General features: G+C 36.7%; 1 long non-coding RNA gene and 1 pseudogene across 1 annotated transcript; both read left to right on the top strand.

The window, feature by feature from the left end:
- The first annotated feature begins 3,222 nt into the window (after positions 1-3,222).
- LOC116918378 lies at positions 3,223-4,717 on the top strand. The gene is made up of 6 exons (XR_006644183.1): positions 3,223-3,290; positions 3,374-3,466; positions 3,529-3,872; positions 3,932-4,334; positions 4,400-4,562; positions 4,617-4,717. It is a non-coding gene; the product is annotated as an uncharacterized LOC116918378 (long non-coding RNA).
- Positions 4,718-11,417: 6,700 nt separating this feature from the next.
- Positions 11,418-14,434, top strand: LOC116919322 (annotated as a pseudogene).
- The last annotated feature ends 3,919 nt before the right edge of the window (positions 14,435-18,353 follow it).

Below are 18,353 nucleotides of genomic sequence, written 5' to 3'. Positions count from 1 at the left end.
GTTCGATCCACTCCATGGACACAAAACTACACTTTCATTCACTTTCAGTAAACACGATGCTATTTTAATCCATTTCAATGTTCTTACGAGAGCGTTTGATGCATCTGAGATTGATAACATCTGGGCCACCTGACCTTGTACTTTCAATGTCTGTAGATATTTCAAATCATTGGTTTTTCAAGGAATTTCAACCTTGAATTTAAGAAAATTTTCTTTAAATTTTTTGGACAAAAAGAAATTGTAGCACTGCCATTGTTGGTGGCGGAAGCAAGTGTTCAAGGCAGATTTATATAATTCCTAATAGAATGTGACAGCTTTTTAAAATAAGAATGCTTTGCTTCGTACTTCATACACCAGAAACATCCAAGTGGCCCGAACAATCTAATTTGCCTAGGATAATGCACAAGAAAATGAATTTTCGTAGTCAACTTTTAAAACAACCTTTTAAAACAATCCTTAAACGTTGTCAAAAAATCGCTGATCAAAAATTCCAGCATTTCGATTTCCATCAAGGTGATTGATGTTTTAAAAATTAGTCTCGTCATTTCTAGTACGTCGGCATAGCATACCCAAACAGGATAATCTATTGGTATGACAGAACCGATCATGATTGGCAAGAAAATGGCTAGACACCATAGCTGAGATGCACTTTGACGAAGTTTATTTCTATTTAAATTCGAAATACCAATGAAAGAAGGTTTGTTTTCTACATTCGAATGCCCGTAATTAAAATACTTATGGCATGATTGAGCTCATCGATTGTAAAAAATTTCTTTTCAACGATAAAATATTTCAGCATTTCACAAATTGTCAATCGTAACACTCCTTCCAACAAATCATGCATCACGTCTGGAACTAGTCCACCGATAACATGAAAAAAATTAAGTTGGTTGAGAACTGAAGTATTGTTAATACCGTACAGATGGGGAAAATGTTCAGACATTTCTGTATCTAAGCCTTGACAATGCAAATCATGATCGGTTTTGGTTCTCTGAACGAATTCCCTGTCACAAAATTTAGACTGTATTTCTACATCCGTAGCCATGCAGTATCTGCACTTGCGGTACCCACTTGCAAATCCCATTTTGAAACCACCGACTGCATGACTTGCAAGATTGTCTGCAGTTAAAATTGAAACAGTACCAAAAAGTTTAGTTGGGCTGTTGTCGATGACAAATGCAACACCCTCTTCGAGTTGCTTCAACTCGTCGATGATAGGTTTAAGCAGTACATTCAACCCATACGTTTTCACTTGGTGATTATAAAAGATACTCAGCAAAAAAATATGTTTAGCACGAACCGATATTTAGGCTCAATATTTCCTAATGAGCAATAAACGAAAACAAGCTTATTTTTAATGGTTCGACTACCTAAGGAATCACAGGGTTGGGCTTCGTCGAAGTAGAGATGGATTTGTAAACTGTTTGGATATTTACTAAATAAAAAGTTCTCCTTGAAAGCAATCCCGTCTTCAAAATGACACAAAACGCCTTCTACTCCTGGTTTTCTCTTGCACAATTCCACAAAAACTCCATCGAGGTTTAGGAAATACTGAAGTTGTGGAATTAAAAGAACGCGAACGTAGCTTTGCCGTTTTTGGGCCTGAGTTTTCCCTGTTCTATTTCGGCCAAAGTCTTCAATTTGGTTATCCAGCCATTCCACAATTAGAGATACCAAACCAAACCGTTGAATGAAGCATTGCCGCTGAGAGTACTGGGTAGCCAACCCATGAAATATATTAGGTGCTGTATGAGGTGATGAATAAATTTTCATAATTCTCTCCAGAGTCTCTAATTTCTCAAATCCTTCATTATTTAACGACTGAACAACTTTAGCCAAGGTGGAAGCAATTGATTGACTTACTAAAACATTTTTCATTTTCATAATAAGTTGAAGGTCAACTTGAGTAAGTTTACGCTCCTCTAGTAACTGTAACACATACAAAGCTGGATCCCTAATCAGAGAAATAAAAGTTTATTATCATTTGAATAGCTATATACAACGGCTTGGGCATTACAGTTGAATAGAGTTGTCATTGAGATCATCATTTTGCATAGTGGTATAGTCTTCCTCGTAGTAACTTAAAACTGGGGATGTTTGAGCCACATCGTTTTGTTCACTTGCATGTTAATATTGTTCACTCAATTGGTCTTCATCATTTGAGTGGTGCTTAGTCACATGTTTTCTTAAAGCTGATTCTGTCTTGAAATGAGCTGCATGACTGCAGCCAGGAATAAGACACGGTACATCAAATGTGACATCCCCTCTGTGCACCACTCTATAATGGGACAATAAAGCTATGTTTGTATTGGAAATTGCTGCTGCTGAACAAAGAGAAACTTTGACAGGGAAAATAACGTGTTAAAAATAAAATTATCTTAATAAAGAAATGCATATTGTTTTCAAAGTGTTACTTTTTATTGTCTCACCTGCACCAGGTTCACTAGTTACTTTATACATAGTTAGATGTCAGATTCCGCAACTATTCACCTGAACTAAAAAAATTTTTCACAATGTCACTCTGCGTTTGTAACACACGTCCTGGAAACAAAAACGAAAACGTGAAGTCTCCTACTCTGTTTTCCTGTACGAATCCAATAGATCGTCATAGATAGAATGTGTAAGGCGCTCAAACACGATGGTAACTTATCTCTCACATGTAATCGTTTTCCTTATTTATTATTTGCTTTAAAAAACGTATATTCGAAAATGAGTCGTGATTGTGGAGAGGATGTAAAAACAGTAATTGTGGAGGTTGAGTTAGTTAACAATATGGAGGAATATCATGATGAGTACGAAATCACCTTTAAGAATAAAGATAGGAAGGTGTCTGATCTAAAGTCAATATGGAAACAAATGAGTTTAAAGAATGCAGCATTGAAGAGACTGCCAAAAAATGCAATGTGGTTTTTAAACTTCCAAGTTTTGTCAAGCCAGGTGCCTGGGTTGTAATTGGGGATAATTCTCCTGTTAAACATGGAATGCAAATCAAGTGTTCCATTAAGCCATGTAAATCGATGATTTCTTCAATCTCTCAATTAGGTCAGTTAATTCATGGTTTTGCTTTATCTATGTTTAATACCCTACTCACATTTTATCTTACGTTGCAGACCAAGACCTTGACATGGAAATCTTTCCTTCCAACTCTTGTGGTAACTATTATAAAGTAATAATTTTTTTCATAAAAATTTTACGTTGTGGAATTTGTTACCCAAATTTAACAGAAACCAGCATTCCTGTTACCCGTTCCCACTGTGACCAACTGTCCCATACTCAAACTACAAGTTCTGGTATATTAGCTATTTTCAATTTCAGCATTTTAACCTAAAGGATTTTGTCTCATATTACATGTTTATTTTTTGTTGGTTTACAGAAGACGACTTTCAGGGGACAAGTTACCAAGTTGACATGATGCCAGTACCTGACTATGGTACAGCGTTAATCTCACAAACAACAAATGGTGAAGGTATTGATTACAGAAATTTATTATTTTTAATGTTTCATTCTACTAAACTGTCTTTGACTTAGATGTAGATCTGACTTTTGAAAACAGGGAGAAAGCCTTGTGTAAAGAAAATGGAACTACTTCAACAAGGCCTAATAGGCCAAGCTTTCGCAGTCTTCATTATGCCCGAAACATTCCTCCATCTTACAAGTTGCCTAACCGATTACGAGAGGATATTCAATCATTACCTGCTGACAAGAATTCTATTCTGATTCTAAAGGACACTGCTGCTGGGTTACGAGAAGTTGCAACTTCAATCCAAGTTTATACGTATACTCCCACAAAAGAAGATTACAGTTTTGTTGTCCGGCAGCTGGTAGGTCTCTATCCACAACTGTCAGTTAATCCAGACACGGAAGGAAAAGTTGTAAGCCCTGAGTTTATGTATTTTGAGTATTATTATTTAATCACATTTTTTCATTTTAGAAAGTATTGACTTGGAAGTTGCAAAAACTAATGGGCCGAAGAAGAGAAACGGCAGAAAAAAAAAAGGTATGGTGATGGTGCCACAAAAACCAATCTCCTGGCAGCAACATTCAGCAACCGCACGGCAGCTGGTAAGTTTCATATTTGACTATCAAAGTTTTTATTGAGCATTTACGAGTGTGTGTCGTCTTTTGGTAGTGTACAACGGTGTCCAACAAAGTCAAAGCAAAAAAAAATTGTGGAGACTTTCAAAAACCCTAACTTGGTGTCTGACGGCATATGTGTCGATTTACTTTTGAAACTTACTTTCGATGGAAGGAGAGCCGAGTACAAAAAAAACGAACACGTTTGCATCCGTGATTTCGTCCAACGCAACTGCCCTTTCTTGGGTCAACTGACTTACGTAAGTTTTAATTCTTAGAAGATTTCAAATGGTTGTTTCTTATAAATAATCAATTGTTTTAATAGCTTTGCGTAGAAATGGATTTGCCTTTAGGAGAGGATACTTGTAACCGGTTTCGGCAAACATGGATGGACAGCGTGCCATTTATTTTAGCACCTGCTAAGTCAACTAGAACCAAAAACGTAGATTGCCTTCTGAAATCAATTAAAAACTTGGATGGTGATTTCGGTAAGCAAGATTGGTATTTGTCCAAATGCCGCGTATTTAATACTTTATGTTTAGAATGTCGTTCAAGAGCAGCAATGGAGGTGCTTCCGCTGATCCTCATAGGTATAAAAAGGGAGACAAGTCCCGCCGCCATTTCGTAGACTCACGACAGGTATAATACATACTTTTCTCAAGTGATGTACAACCGTAAAAATATTAATGGAATTTTTTCCCATTTTTCAGGAATCGGCATCATTGTGTCACGCAATTCAGAGCATTCTACGTAACGCGCCCTACCTTAATTTTCATGGCTCCACCATTCATGTTGTACTCGAGGGTCAACCGTACCTTAGAGTACAAACTAGTACGGATGGGCAAGTGGCACTGATGGTGTTATATTACGTATTTGATTTAAAATACAGTGAAGAAGTAAAGCCAACGCTTCTCTTCCTTCAACAATCCATACTGAATAATGAATCTGCCGGATGATGTTACAACTAGTTGTGAATCTGCAGCAGTTTTTAATAAGCTCGTGGAGAAGGATAAGATACGTGTGGGTGGAGTTTGCGACTGGTTCGGTGGTTTATCTCGGGATGTTATCAGTGACTAATCATATTATGTAAAACTATCCTCCTCATTGGTTTCCCCCTCCGTTGTATATATACCTATATTTCCTAAATTGTCTAAATAGGTCTATATTTTTCTACACAGAAACATTTACCACTTATGTAAACTGTTTTCGTTTTGTTTGTGTTTTTGCTCGTAACCTGAAAAAAATAAAAAACGGATAGCCTAAATGGCAGGGACAAATAGATATTTACATTTTATTTACAAAATAAAAATATATATATATTGGTTTACGGGACACATTTATCCAATTTCCAAAAATTTTAAATACTGAATTTTGGGTTTTATGGATTCTGAAAATTGTGTGTAATTATACCCTATATTATTATTTAAAAATTTCCGATTTTATTATTTAAAAATTTCCGACTTTAGGGCTATTTTCCATTGCTATATTTTGGGTTTTATGTACCCGAATTGGCGGAATCGACTTTCGGGATTTATGACGCCCAAAAACCGGGTCAAATTTTTAACAGTGTAACCATGATGTTGTTTTATCAACAGTCAACGATACACTACATAATTTCATTTGTTTTCTTGCTTGGCTTGAGAATCCTATGCTAATGAGGTAAAGTAAATAAGTTTTTAGAACGAAAAATGTTTTGTTCTCAAATTAGGAACAAAATGGGCATACTTCAGAGGCTCTATCGGAATTTTGTGCCAAAATTCAACTCTTTTTTAGCGTATGATTCCTCCCACCATTGCCACCCCCATATTCTAAGGCTATGCCACGGGTAGGAACAGCTAAAGTGGGCTGTCTTGGGGTTGTCCAATATTAAAAAACTATCAACTATTTAAAAGAACCCGAAAAGAATTTTTTAATTAAAAATCAGATAGACAAAGAACATTCTTTTATCTTTAAAAAACCTGATGATTTTACGGGCATGATTATTGTACTAAACTAATTCCCGCGCGAGACACCTTTGTCTTTTTTCTCGCGGGCTAGATCACCAAAATTAGACAGGGGTGATCCAATTCTTGTACTGGTTACTGTACTTATATTCGAACGTCGATCGCCGGTTCACATATTGCTGGAATTACGGCAAAGCTACTTCCACCTGCATAGTTCGAACTAAGTAAATGTTTTTAATATTGTAACGCGGGGAGTTACTTGAAGACCCGGGTAGTGACTAAGCGCTAGAGGTAACGATGGACACCTTATGCTTAAGGCTATCCAACAAATTGATCGTGATCGGTGATCGGCGATCAAAATATTTTATTTGAGATAACATTAAATTCAATTTTCCGATAATTTGATCCCAGATCAAAATTTTGATTGAGATTTTGATTTCGCTCAAAAAAAAAGAGCGCGATCGGGGCAACTCTGATCTTGACTGTACGTAAATTATCATGGTGGATGCCATGATCACAATTATTTAATTAAACTATTATTGATAATTGTTTTTTCTGTATTGGTATAGAACGAAAGTTTGCCTTAACCTGGGTTGAAACAAAGATTCAACCTGGACGTTCGTAAGTAATCGCAATCACAATTACAGCAATAATAATTGAATATAACGAAAAAGTAATAATAATTGCAGTGGTCGTCATTAGTTACGAGCAGTCACGCTATTGGTGATCAACGTCATTCGAATATGACGCGTAACAACAGCCAATATATGTTAAAGAAATTATATGCGATGTTACTTCAGCGTAGGTATACGGAACGCCAAATGACCCAAATTTTTTTCAGCACCTCTGCTAGTACCATTATTTTTTTATGGTTCCAATAATCAACAACGAATAATGCTATCATGTGGCCACGTATTAAACCTTTCTGTAACTGTTGCCCACGGGAGGAGGAATTGAATAACAATCAATTCTTATTTGCGTTTCAAAGAATTATTACAGAAAGATTGCTTTCATTCAGTGAACCAGATTATCACGTTGCTGAATGCTTTCGGCTGTTTTAACTAAACCACAGCCATCGTCACTTCACGTGAATTGGAAATACCGGGAGAAAGCGACTCCACGAGTCTCCATGAGGCATTATCAGAAGTACAGACGTTCGAATATTCATCATCTAGCGGTACTACAACAAAAAGAAACAAATCAAAACAAAACAAAAAGAATGAGTAAAGAAGCCAAGTATAGTTAAACTCAAACTTCATCGTCATACTCTGAAATTACTATCTCGGACCATTCTTAGGAAGAAGAAAAATTCAAGAAGAAGAAGAACAAAGCATTTCCCAAAAAACGTACACGTGCGTTAAAACCGAGTGAATCGGATTCCCACACTACAGCATTATTCCACTCCATCGGCTCCCTTGCTGAATGAAGGATTCTAGCTCTTGACTCTAACTTAAAAAATTTGACAACTTACTTTACTCCTTGTTGAATAAAACTAAATAAAAGAAGGGGGTTCAGTTTTCCCTTCCCGGCGAAGGAAGGTATCGGATCCAGGGAGGCATGAAATCCAGCGAGAGAATTACAAAACTCCGCGCCAAGCTGTTTTGACAGAGCCGCACTCTAAATTTTGAGACCCGTACTACGGGTACGTAGTATGTGAGTACTATGAGTCTTAGTATTCCTTTCGTATTAGTTAAAATATATTTTTTTAACCTGCACTCCTACGAAGAGACCATTTTATAATTTTTCGACCCGTACTAGGTAGTATTAGCATGTACGAACCCTCTTCGTACTCCGTTAGTATGTTCATAAAAAAACGACAGTAGTATCCGCCACTACGAAGACCCGTACGAGTAAAACGGATTATACCACCCCCTCTTCGTATCCCTTTTGGCCTTCTCGTTTTCGTATCGTATACGTATCGTACGTCTTAAGTTTTAATTTAAAAACCAACTTTATCTATCTTATAAAACCCATCTTTGAAAATAAAAATGTCCATTAAGTTTAAATAAAAAACCATGTCTTTCTAGCTTTTACAACCCATCTTGAACAAAGTTTCGAACAATTAAGTCCTAATAAAAACCATGTTTTTCTAGCTGTGTTTTTTTCGAATTTCTTGACCAAGATTTTATTGATTTGATATGCAGTAGGAACTCATGAACATAATTTACTTCCTAAATATACTGCATGATGACCATACGGGGAAATCAAATAATCTTTTTCAATAGTCGTCGAAGTCCATAGGAATATAGCTGTCTCTGATCTCTTGGGGGATGAACCTTAGCCAAGCAACAGTATTGTCCTGTAAATAGACAAAAGCATCTATCGTAAAGGTAGGCCTATTTCCATTCTTCATGGCATCCAAAAAGTCACGTTCACAAAGACATTTCTGGCCTTGGTAAGAGAAATCTGAGTACAGGTGAGTGTACTTTTTTGCCATATTCATTTTCCGGTAAAAGTGAACTGTAAAAGTATTAGATTTAAGAGTGAGACATGCAATCAATAATAAGGAAATACCATCAAATTTACCTTCTCTCAGCATCCTTTCATAGCAATCGGCTTTTCAGGGAACTCCCACTTTCATGATTACACCCCCATCCTCAATATGAACTTTTATATCAGCATAGAAGTCGTAAACTTTATTCGGTTTGCATTCGACTTCTTTGACAGATTCCATTTTTAAAATAATACCAGCGAGAGTTCAGGTAAAATAAAACAACACAAAATCTTAAGGATGTTTGAAGTAAGCCAGTGCTATCGATTAACTCAAGCAGACGATAGTAGATGACAAAGGATATTTCCGTTTACGCAAACCCGCAGTGGGAGTCGAGAGAATAAGAATGGCAATAAAATTGTAAGGAAATTGGATCATTTGTGTAAAAAGTTGCAAAATTGCTTTTGTCTTTTCAAAAACAAATTAAAATGTAGTAATAATTATTGTTTTAGTTGTTACTCAAAATACTTGAAAATGAAACCTTTTTCAAAGGTTACTGTTTAGTCCACCTTTTAACTTGTAGGACTTTGGAACTGAGGATATGCTCATCCATTTTTAGGGTCAGAAGTTTTCAAGTTTAGGAGTGCCGCCTGCGCAAGTTTAATCTTGTCTACATTTTCAAATTCAGTTCTTTGATTTTTGGAAATTTTGAAAGGTAGTAGTAGTTGGATTCTGGCTTTGCTTGCTGTGTGCGAGAGCTACTATAAATATACTTTTCGTTTCATCAGATTGCATCCTGGATTCTTGCCGACCACGTGCGTTTCAACGGTTGCCATGTTCGTCGTTGATTCTAAGAGCACTGTGATAAAGTTAACAGTACAGGAACTAGAGACACATCTCTTGGGAAAAGAGTGCAGTGAGAAAACCACAAATGTTTTAAGAGGTAAATGTTTTAGTTTTGTTAGCTTTTAGTTTGTCGAACAAGTCCAATCAGTTTTTGTAGCTTTCTAAACCCATCTTTGAAAAGACATGTGTAGAGCAAATTCAAATAACTTTGTATAGGCTTAACAACCAATAGTGGAACAATTAGTGTCGAACAAGTTGAAATGAGTTTTTGTAGCTTTTAGAGCTCAACTTGGCAAAGAAGTTTCGAACAAATTAAAGTTAAAATCAGGTTTTTCTACCTTCGTGATACCAGCTTTTTCTTTCTTTAGAGTTCCCCTTGACTTGCACTACGTAAACTTAAAATACTACAATAGGCAATGTCGAACTCAGTGTTGACAAAAAAAATTTTGAACAAGTCCAAATCAAAACCCACTTCAAGGAACAATTTTGGATGTTTCATTTGTAAGGTAGTAGTTCCTGGTCCTTACCTCAAACTTGTTATACATTTCAAACATGTGCATTGCATGAAGACAAGTAAACGTGTAAGTAACCCGTTAATATGTGGACAGAACTCTTGCTCAGCTCAGTTAATGAGTTTCAGATCATTTCGACATCATTTATTGGAGTGTGAATATTTTCAAGGAGATAATGTTACCTCGCGAACAGCTGTTCCACAAATTGAAAGTATGTCAGAAAATGAAAGTATTGATGGCAGTGTAGATGTAGATTTTGATGTTGCAGAAAAACCAAAGGTGTGTGAGAAGCAAGTACAGGTAGCTAAGTTGTTTCTCAATCTTCGAACAACATTCAATGTTACGAATAGTGCATTGAATTTTTTTTCGGCAGAAATGACAAAAATCCTTGCTGAGGCCGCCAAAAGTCCCCTTTCACTAATAGAAAACGCATTTACAAACTTGAATTCACAGACGAAAAGGAGTGCTTTTTACATAAAAAATTTTGGTTACAAATCACCCAAGCATTTACTGTCGTTACAGCAACGCCGCTGGGCAAATCGTTTTGAAAGTAACACCCTAAGAAAACGAATTGTTCCTCGATTGTTTCACTACATCCCAATTAAGGGAACACTATCTTCGCTTTTCGCTATTCCTAAATTTAGAGCTTTGTATTTTAGAGAGAAACCAAGCCCTGATCCCAAATCACATGAGTTATTTAAAGAGTGTCCGAGAGCACTGAGAATTCAAATTTTCAATGACGATCTGTAAGTTTGTAATTCTTGTGGTTCGAAGACAAAATTACATCAACTTGCAATGTTTTGTTTTTGCCTTTTAAACTTACCACCTTGTCTAATGTCTCAACTTGCCCATATCCATCCTTTTGCCGTCTGTAAAACACTAGATGTTGTTGAGGACAATTTCGGGTTTGTTCTTCGAGAATTTATGAAAGAGTTGGAAGAGCTAGAGTCTGAGGAAGGGATGCTTCTAGATATTTCAGACATGCCAAATTTTCGCATTCGAGGTACCCTTGTTTCCGTTTCTGCCGACACTAAGGGGGCTCACGAAATTGGTGGTTTTATGAGTCCGTCGGCAAATAAGTTTTGTCGTCTTTGCCTAATACATCGATCAGAAATCAATTTTAAAAGTAATGTCGACCAGCTCGTTTTGAGAGACCGGAATAACTACGACCAAGCTGTGGTAGCTTCAAATGAAAGAGTTTGTGATATTTCTCAGTCGGGAATAAAATATGCAAGTCTCCTTAATGCCAGTAGATATTTTCATTTTGCAGAAAATTTAAATTTTGATGCGATGCACGATTTTCTGGAAGGCGTCGCCCCATTTTCAATTAAACTTGTTTTACACGCAATGGCAACAATTTATCCTGAATTAGGTGTAGATGCAGCTTTCCTAAATCAAAGAATTGAGAATTTCCAGTACAGCTTTATTGATCTTTCAAACAAACCATCGGCTAAGTTTACTGACGATAATATTAAAGCAAGTGTCAATTATTCGACGAGACAAAGGGCTGGGCAAAATTTTTGTCTTATAAACATGTTTGCTCTTTTGGTGGGTGACAAAATTTCGGAGGGCAACATCCATTTCACGATCATACTAACTTTGCGCCACATTATGGATATCATATTTTCCCCTGTACTAACACAAGAGCATACCGTCGTTCTCGAAGTTTTAATTATGCGTTACTTTGAAGAATTTCGTAAGCGTTCCCAAGTGTCCAAGGCATTAACAAGCTACATCACATGGTTCATTATCCCCAGATCATTCGCTCACAAGGCCCTCCTGTAAGGTATTGGTGTATGCGCTATGAAGCGTATCACAATATTGCCAAAAGACTAGCCCAAGTAAATTTCAATTTTAAAAATATTACTTTGTCTGTAGCAAATCACTTACAATTAGTCAAATGCTCCTCAATGCTATCCGAGTACTTATTTGAAACAAAAAAAAATCGTCCCCTTAACAAGAGTTTTGTTTAGTGAACTGATTGATTTAGATATTGAAAACGACGTTTTCCGGCAATTTTCCTTTGTAAATGTAACGAATTGGCTGAAGGTTCAAGGCTGGGAATATCGAGAAAATTCTGTGGTTGTTCTCCGAAATTCTCATCAGACACAAAATGCTCTCCCTGAATTTGGCATCATTCAAAAGATTATTGTAGAGGGCGATGACGTTTTTTCTTTGCTAATAACTTTCCTTAACACGATTTCTTTCTGTGAACATTATCACTCGTTTAAAGTTGCTTTTACTACCCTTAAGAATGTGATTTCAATAAATAATTTGGCTGAATGTGAACCGTTATGGATATTAAAAAACTTTGACCCATTTTCAGATGAGTCTTTTGTGTCGCCCCGCCACTTAGTTTAACAAAAATCAAATTAATTTTCAGTGGTTTAATAAAAAGCATCTCGGAAATGCTTTTCATGGTTTTTTTCGATTATTTTATTTTCTTTCGATTTCAAATCAAAAATTTCCCCATAATTTCAACTATCCACAGAACTTCTCAAAAAAATACTATATGTAGCGAATGGAGCTCGCACACTTTTGATCATTTGTTTCATTACACACAAGATCGAAAGCGCGTGAACTCAATTCGCTGTATACAGTATTTTTTTAGAGACAGTATACAGTTAATGAAAATTCTTTTTTCTTTCAGAGAACGATATTGACGGAGACGTTTTGTTGACGCTTGAAGAAAATCAACTACAGAGTCTTGGCATTTCACTTGGGCAAAGAGTGAAACTCGTTCGGTACATCAAGAGTCTGTCAATGGGTACCAGCCATTCAACAGCAATGGACCCAACCATTTTGCACCATTTTGAGTCCCCTTCCTCTGGTACAGTAACCCCCGAAACACAGTTGTGAGAGAGTCAACTTCCAACAAGTTTGAACAATAAATTGGTGGACAAAAATCATCAAATGGAGGAGCCTCTTGGTAGTTCTACCTCACGTGATTTGCCTTTTTCTTCTGAAGAATTGAGCGAACACGTTCCAACTTCAAGTGATTCAAATTCGCAGAACCATGTGCCTCAAAAAGTTTGTTAAAAGGTATATGGTTTGTTGTTAAGTTTATATCCATAATCCGAAAATGTAACTTTTTCTAAAATTCCAACCCACAGAATTTGACGTTTGATGTAAAAGAGATTTTGAATTCCCATGAAGAAGGTGTGAAAATCGTTGAGAAATATCAAGCTGACGTTGCGATGCCTGTTACTGAGAAGGACCAACACACTAATATTAATATTGCATTGGGCCACGTTATTCGTATAGTTGGTCATTACTACCCAGAAGCGTCAACAAAAGAAAAATTGGCTGCTGCTATTGTAGCTGCTTTTCCTCAGATAGGGTTAATTCGAGATGGCCTACCTGCTTATACATATATTTACAACAGCGCAACTGGTAATGCTTTATTGATCAACACTTAAAGCGGCTGAGAAAAGCTGCGTTGACTCCCGATCAACGAAAGAGGAAATCTGTGGAAAAACCCAAAGACGATGCAAGGAAAGGTAAAGGAGAATCTTTAAAGAAGTCAAGTCCAGCAGAGCAGCCTCTATCAGATGAGTATCTCGCTCAATGTAAATCAAAGGTAGGCCACTCTTCAATTGAAATCTATGTTCGAAAACATTAAATATTTTTACTTTTTATCAAGGTTGCTTGGTTGCAAAATTGCGGTGTTTTTTTGGAAAACAAATCGAAGATTATGGAGTATATGGATGAGACCTACGAGTACAGGAAATACCAAATTGTAAATTTCCTACTCACTCCAACTGCAATTGTTACAGAATTCCCGAGATTTTTGGATGTGGATTTCGGAAGACTGGTATAATTTAATAGCTAGAAACATTTTAAATAATATAAACATTTTCTAACAGTTGATTTATTACGTAGATTATAGCCGATTATGTTCATCAGTATCCTAAATCATCGTACATTGGCACCTTTATGTCCAAGTATGGAAACAGATTAATCCGTCTAGCTCTGTATAACTATATGGAAATTCAAGAATCAACAGATGGTAACACCTATCAACCAACACTTTTCACTGTCTATATTTATGTTCTTAAATGTTTTCTTTTATGTCAACAGCCTTTTTAAAGGTACTGGTGGTGTGTGCAAAATGGATGCCAAGAATTCAACAAGCCAAAAGTCAACTGAACACAACTCTGCAACAACTCGTAATTTTTCTCAAGGTAATAAATTGTCAACGATATTTTGAGTTCCTTTTTTCCCTCGTTGTTTTCCATCATCAAACTGAAACCCTTTTTCTGTTATAGGAAAACACTAATTTAGAGGAATTCGTAAAAAACAAGCCTGCGCACTTGAAACAACCATTCCTTGTTTGTCTAGGAACTTTAATTGCTCCAAAGCAATTTTTTCTAGTCGTTGACTTCTATGTCATTGATTGTGGAAGTGAATGCTCTAATGCATTCAATGTTCTTTTCTCAAGTTTTTTTGCCTTTAATACTGAGTATCCTAAACCCGTTTTGATGGAATTGTACCAATTTTTTGAATATGCAGTTTACAGAATTGTGCCTAGTTGTAGCTGCAATATTGGCGATTTTGTAAGCAAATTAGAGTGTTTGCCCCTTACTTAATTTGTATTCATTTACATGCAATGCTCCCAATATTCAATGACCCAGGAATGTACCGTTTTTTAGCTTAACTTTTTCTTGTATGTGTTACGCCTTCAATAAATGTGGTTTAAATGATCTTGTTTGTTTGGTTATTATTCAGTACTAATTTGAATGCGGCGAGAAGGGTTTCAAAGAAAGAATAAAAGGGGGTGGGGTATATAATCCTGAATGACTACGAAGAGTTAGTATGTGTAGTACGAAGGATTAGTATGTGTCGTACGATTACTTAGTAGCCCTGCGTACAAATGCCTTTTCGTAGCCCACATACGAGTTAGTACCATCTTAGTATGATTTCCCAAAAAACTACTAGAAAAAGGGTCTAAGTACCCCCTACGTAGCCTCTCAAAAGTTTAGAGTGCGTAAGATTGGTGAACTTGTGCGTATTATTGCTGGCTAATCCAGTCTCCAAGTAGAATGTATTGTTCTTGTTCATTTTTGAAATGTTTGAAAGACTAATGACAAGAATATCCGTATCAGCTGATCTGATAGCTATAGTTACGGGAGAATTTATCGAAGCAGCGTGCGTAATCATCTTTTGTTTGGATTAAAATAAGATAAGTACTAATTACAAGAACAAATTAATATAAAAACATGACTTACTCTTGTATCGGCTTCTTTATGTGAACATTTCTTATCAATTTCTTCCAACCAGGCGATTACTACGTCAGACTTTCTCAAAGAAAAGCACGATTTTCCTACGATGAGGAAAAGAACCTTATCTCCAAGGATACAAGAAAGAGATGGATCACTGAATCCATTTGAAAGAAGTTTCACGAATTCTAGTTTGAAGCTGTCACTTCTCAATGCTTGAAGAAAATTTGTCGGTTGCTTTTGCTTCAATAACAGGTTGGAATAGCTGGTGTGTCTTTCGGATTCTCCACGTCGCTCACGCTCAATATCTTTAATTGATGGTGACGTGATGTTGTCGAACACCAGATGAATCTCTTTTGCATTCACAGTGACCAACTTCAAAAGAATGTACCTGACTACATCTTCATAAAAAATCGGTAGTCTTGTAGCATGGAGGTGTAAGGAAAAAAAGCCATCTACTATGTAAGCATCGATTTAGTTTGGCTGTTCAGAGTAGCTTGTTCCAATAAGTGCTTTCATTAAAGTTGACTTTGGTGTATGAGTCGTGGATCCGTCAATGTGTCCGAACACAAGAGATACAGGCGCTAATGGATAGCCAAAGACAAGTTTCAAGTCGATCTTGTGCTTTATGGAGAGCATCAAAAGCCTTCCAACCATGTCACGTTCCATTTTCACTTCTTTGATTTTTCCATTGATTCTTCTACTAATTTTGATTCCTTCGTCGGCGAAAGTTGATATCGCCTGCTTCTTAATTGGTTGCTGAAAAGCATGTTCGTTTTCCACACACCTCTGAATAAACTCGTTCATTGCTCTACTTCCAATTTGTATTGCACCTAAGAGGAACTGTTGCGTTTTAAGAGTGGCTGCTTTTCCAGTACTCAAGTTGTACAGAACTGGACTAGGCGTTCCAGAAAATGGATTCGTGCACTGGCCAATGATCGCCGATAGCTGACGCTCGTCTCTTGTAATGCAACTTCCATCAAGTTCTCTCTCTGTTACATCTTTTTTTCTAACCATGCATAAGAAATCAAGGAAATGAGATGAAAGTTCTGTTCGTACAGAGTAGTTAATCGTCCATCTTTGTCGCGCACTAAGAGAATCTGTGACGTTTATTACACCTGCATTAAAAAATTATGTACGGAATAAGTTAACAATCAATAATGCCTCTTATCTAAATACAATTATTACCGTGCTTTGTGTTAGCCGCATCACGATTAATCGTTTGCTCCAGTGCCAAATCTTAATAATTTCCAGAATATTCCTTGTTCATCCGTCGCACAGCAAGCATCTCCTTCCGGAATAATTCCTTCAGGCCAGGGTGAGTATCATCCATTTTCAACAAATTGTCAAGAAATCTGTATAAAGAAAAACTTTTAAGTTTTCCGCAAAAAATACGTTATGTAGAAAGTTATAAATTACTTAACGCCCCAACGGGCAAAGTTCTGATGACCAAACAAGTGGTACAACTTGTTCATTTCTGTAAGATCATGGATTTACAGTTCTAAGTTTCCTGTTCTTACAGCACGGCTAAAATGGTGGTACACATTGATCATTCCTACATACGTCATACAGAACTGTCCTGTTGTGCCATGTTCTCCTTGTAAGTTAAGATTCCTATATCTCTCGTACTTTTCAAACAGTTCTTGGATTTCTGACATAGATTTTGTAACTGTAGATTCATCGCCCGGTTCTATCTTGATTTTCAATAGTAGTTGCTTGAGAGCTTCCGCATCCATTGTGTGTTCTTGCTTCAAGAAGGAGTTGAAATGTACTTTTAAGAAAGCAGCAGCGAACAAAGGATGAATTCGTTTGTTTCGGTTGAAATTTGTCCCATTCAAAAAGCCGCTAAAGACCCCTGGGCCCGCACCCCACTTTCCGTTAAGATATGAGTCAGGCCGGAATCTGTGATAAATTTGCCTACTGCTTTAAAGTAGGACATCAGCATGTGGAAAGGTCCCATGAATAAACAGTTTGGCATATTTTCTCCCTCCAGTTTTTTTAATTTTTAGAGTGGGCATAGCTACAACTAAATCATAAGTTTCATACTTGTACTCTTGATTGCAAGCTTCTTTCAGCCTTTGAGATCTTTCAAGCGTTTCTACGACAACATCATTTCTTGTTGGAGATGCGTCTATTTGCGGTAGATATACTACTTTCTGCTTCGGTTGTGGACTTAAAAGTTCCTCCGAGTTTCGTCAGGAGTCCTTGAGTAACTGCATAGCTGACGCATTTACCCAAACGGTTTACTACTGAGAGAACTTCTTTGCTGCCCGTATGGGACAGCAGATAAATGGCCAACTGAAGATGAATATTCGGCTTAAACAATCCTTTTGTGATCGCAAACATCGCATCGTCGCAAAGCGCATCAATCCGAATACGATTTGTCTCAGTAATTGGTCGGCCCTTGCGAGGGCGGTCTGAAAAATACGTTATAAATGATTATTTGTTTTAATGAAAAATTTTTATTAAAGGGGAATTCACTACAAATTAATGTTTGGAAAAACAATGCCAATAACTCAGGTGCGCAAACTTTGCCTTCTTTAATGGTGACGCCTATTGTCAAAAGTTGCTATTGGAGTCCGTAATACGGATCCCTCTAACGGCAAAAAGGGCTATTGGAGTCCGTTTTTGCGTTTAAAATGATAATATTTGGTGATATTTCCGTAATCAAATCAAGAAAACATTAATAAACTAAATTAAAGAAATACTAAGTGGCACATTTACAGAATAAATCTTACTTTTACATGAAATGCGCTATTATAGCAACTAAGCCTTACCGGTTAACCATAAAACATATATATTATGACACTTTGTGACAGCCTCTATGATCTAAAATATCTGTTTTTATGTAAATTACAGAGCGTGTTAACTTAAGTTCACACTGCAGTCTTTTTGGGGATTTCGCAATTCTGTTTGTAAAATATTTATGTGCAAGGCAATCGAATTTTTCGATGGCAATGAATTTTTCACTGAAAAAAGCGGAAAATAGCTTGCAAAACATGAAATCTCGCTGCATTATTTGCGTGTTACCCTATTTCCTGATGTAGAAAATGAAAAATATTGTCTCATTTGACTTTGTGCAACAAACTATTCCGTTCAATTTGAAATAAACGGTTCTGACAAACATTACATTTCGTGTCGTTAATTGCCTAAGTTCGGGCAAATCATTTATTTGTCACAGTCTACCTGTCTCCTCGATGTTACACTTGAATTAGAAGTGCAAGCAGCACTGCTTTACAAGGTCAGAAATAGACAGGTTCGAGGAAACGGCATACTCTTACATGAAAGGGTTACCGCACCAGCGGCATAAACAAGCTTGGGGATCGTT

This window comes from Daphnia magna, linkage group LG3, assembly GCF_020631705.1.
Source record: "Daphnia magna isolate NIES linkage group LG3, ASM2063170v1.1, whole genome shotgun sequence".
NCBI lineage: Eukaryota > Metazoa > Arthropoda > Branchiopoda > Diplostraca > Daphniidae > Daphnia > Daphnia magna.
This window is presented reverse-complemented; position numbering and strand designations above follow the sequence as displayed.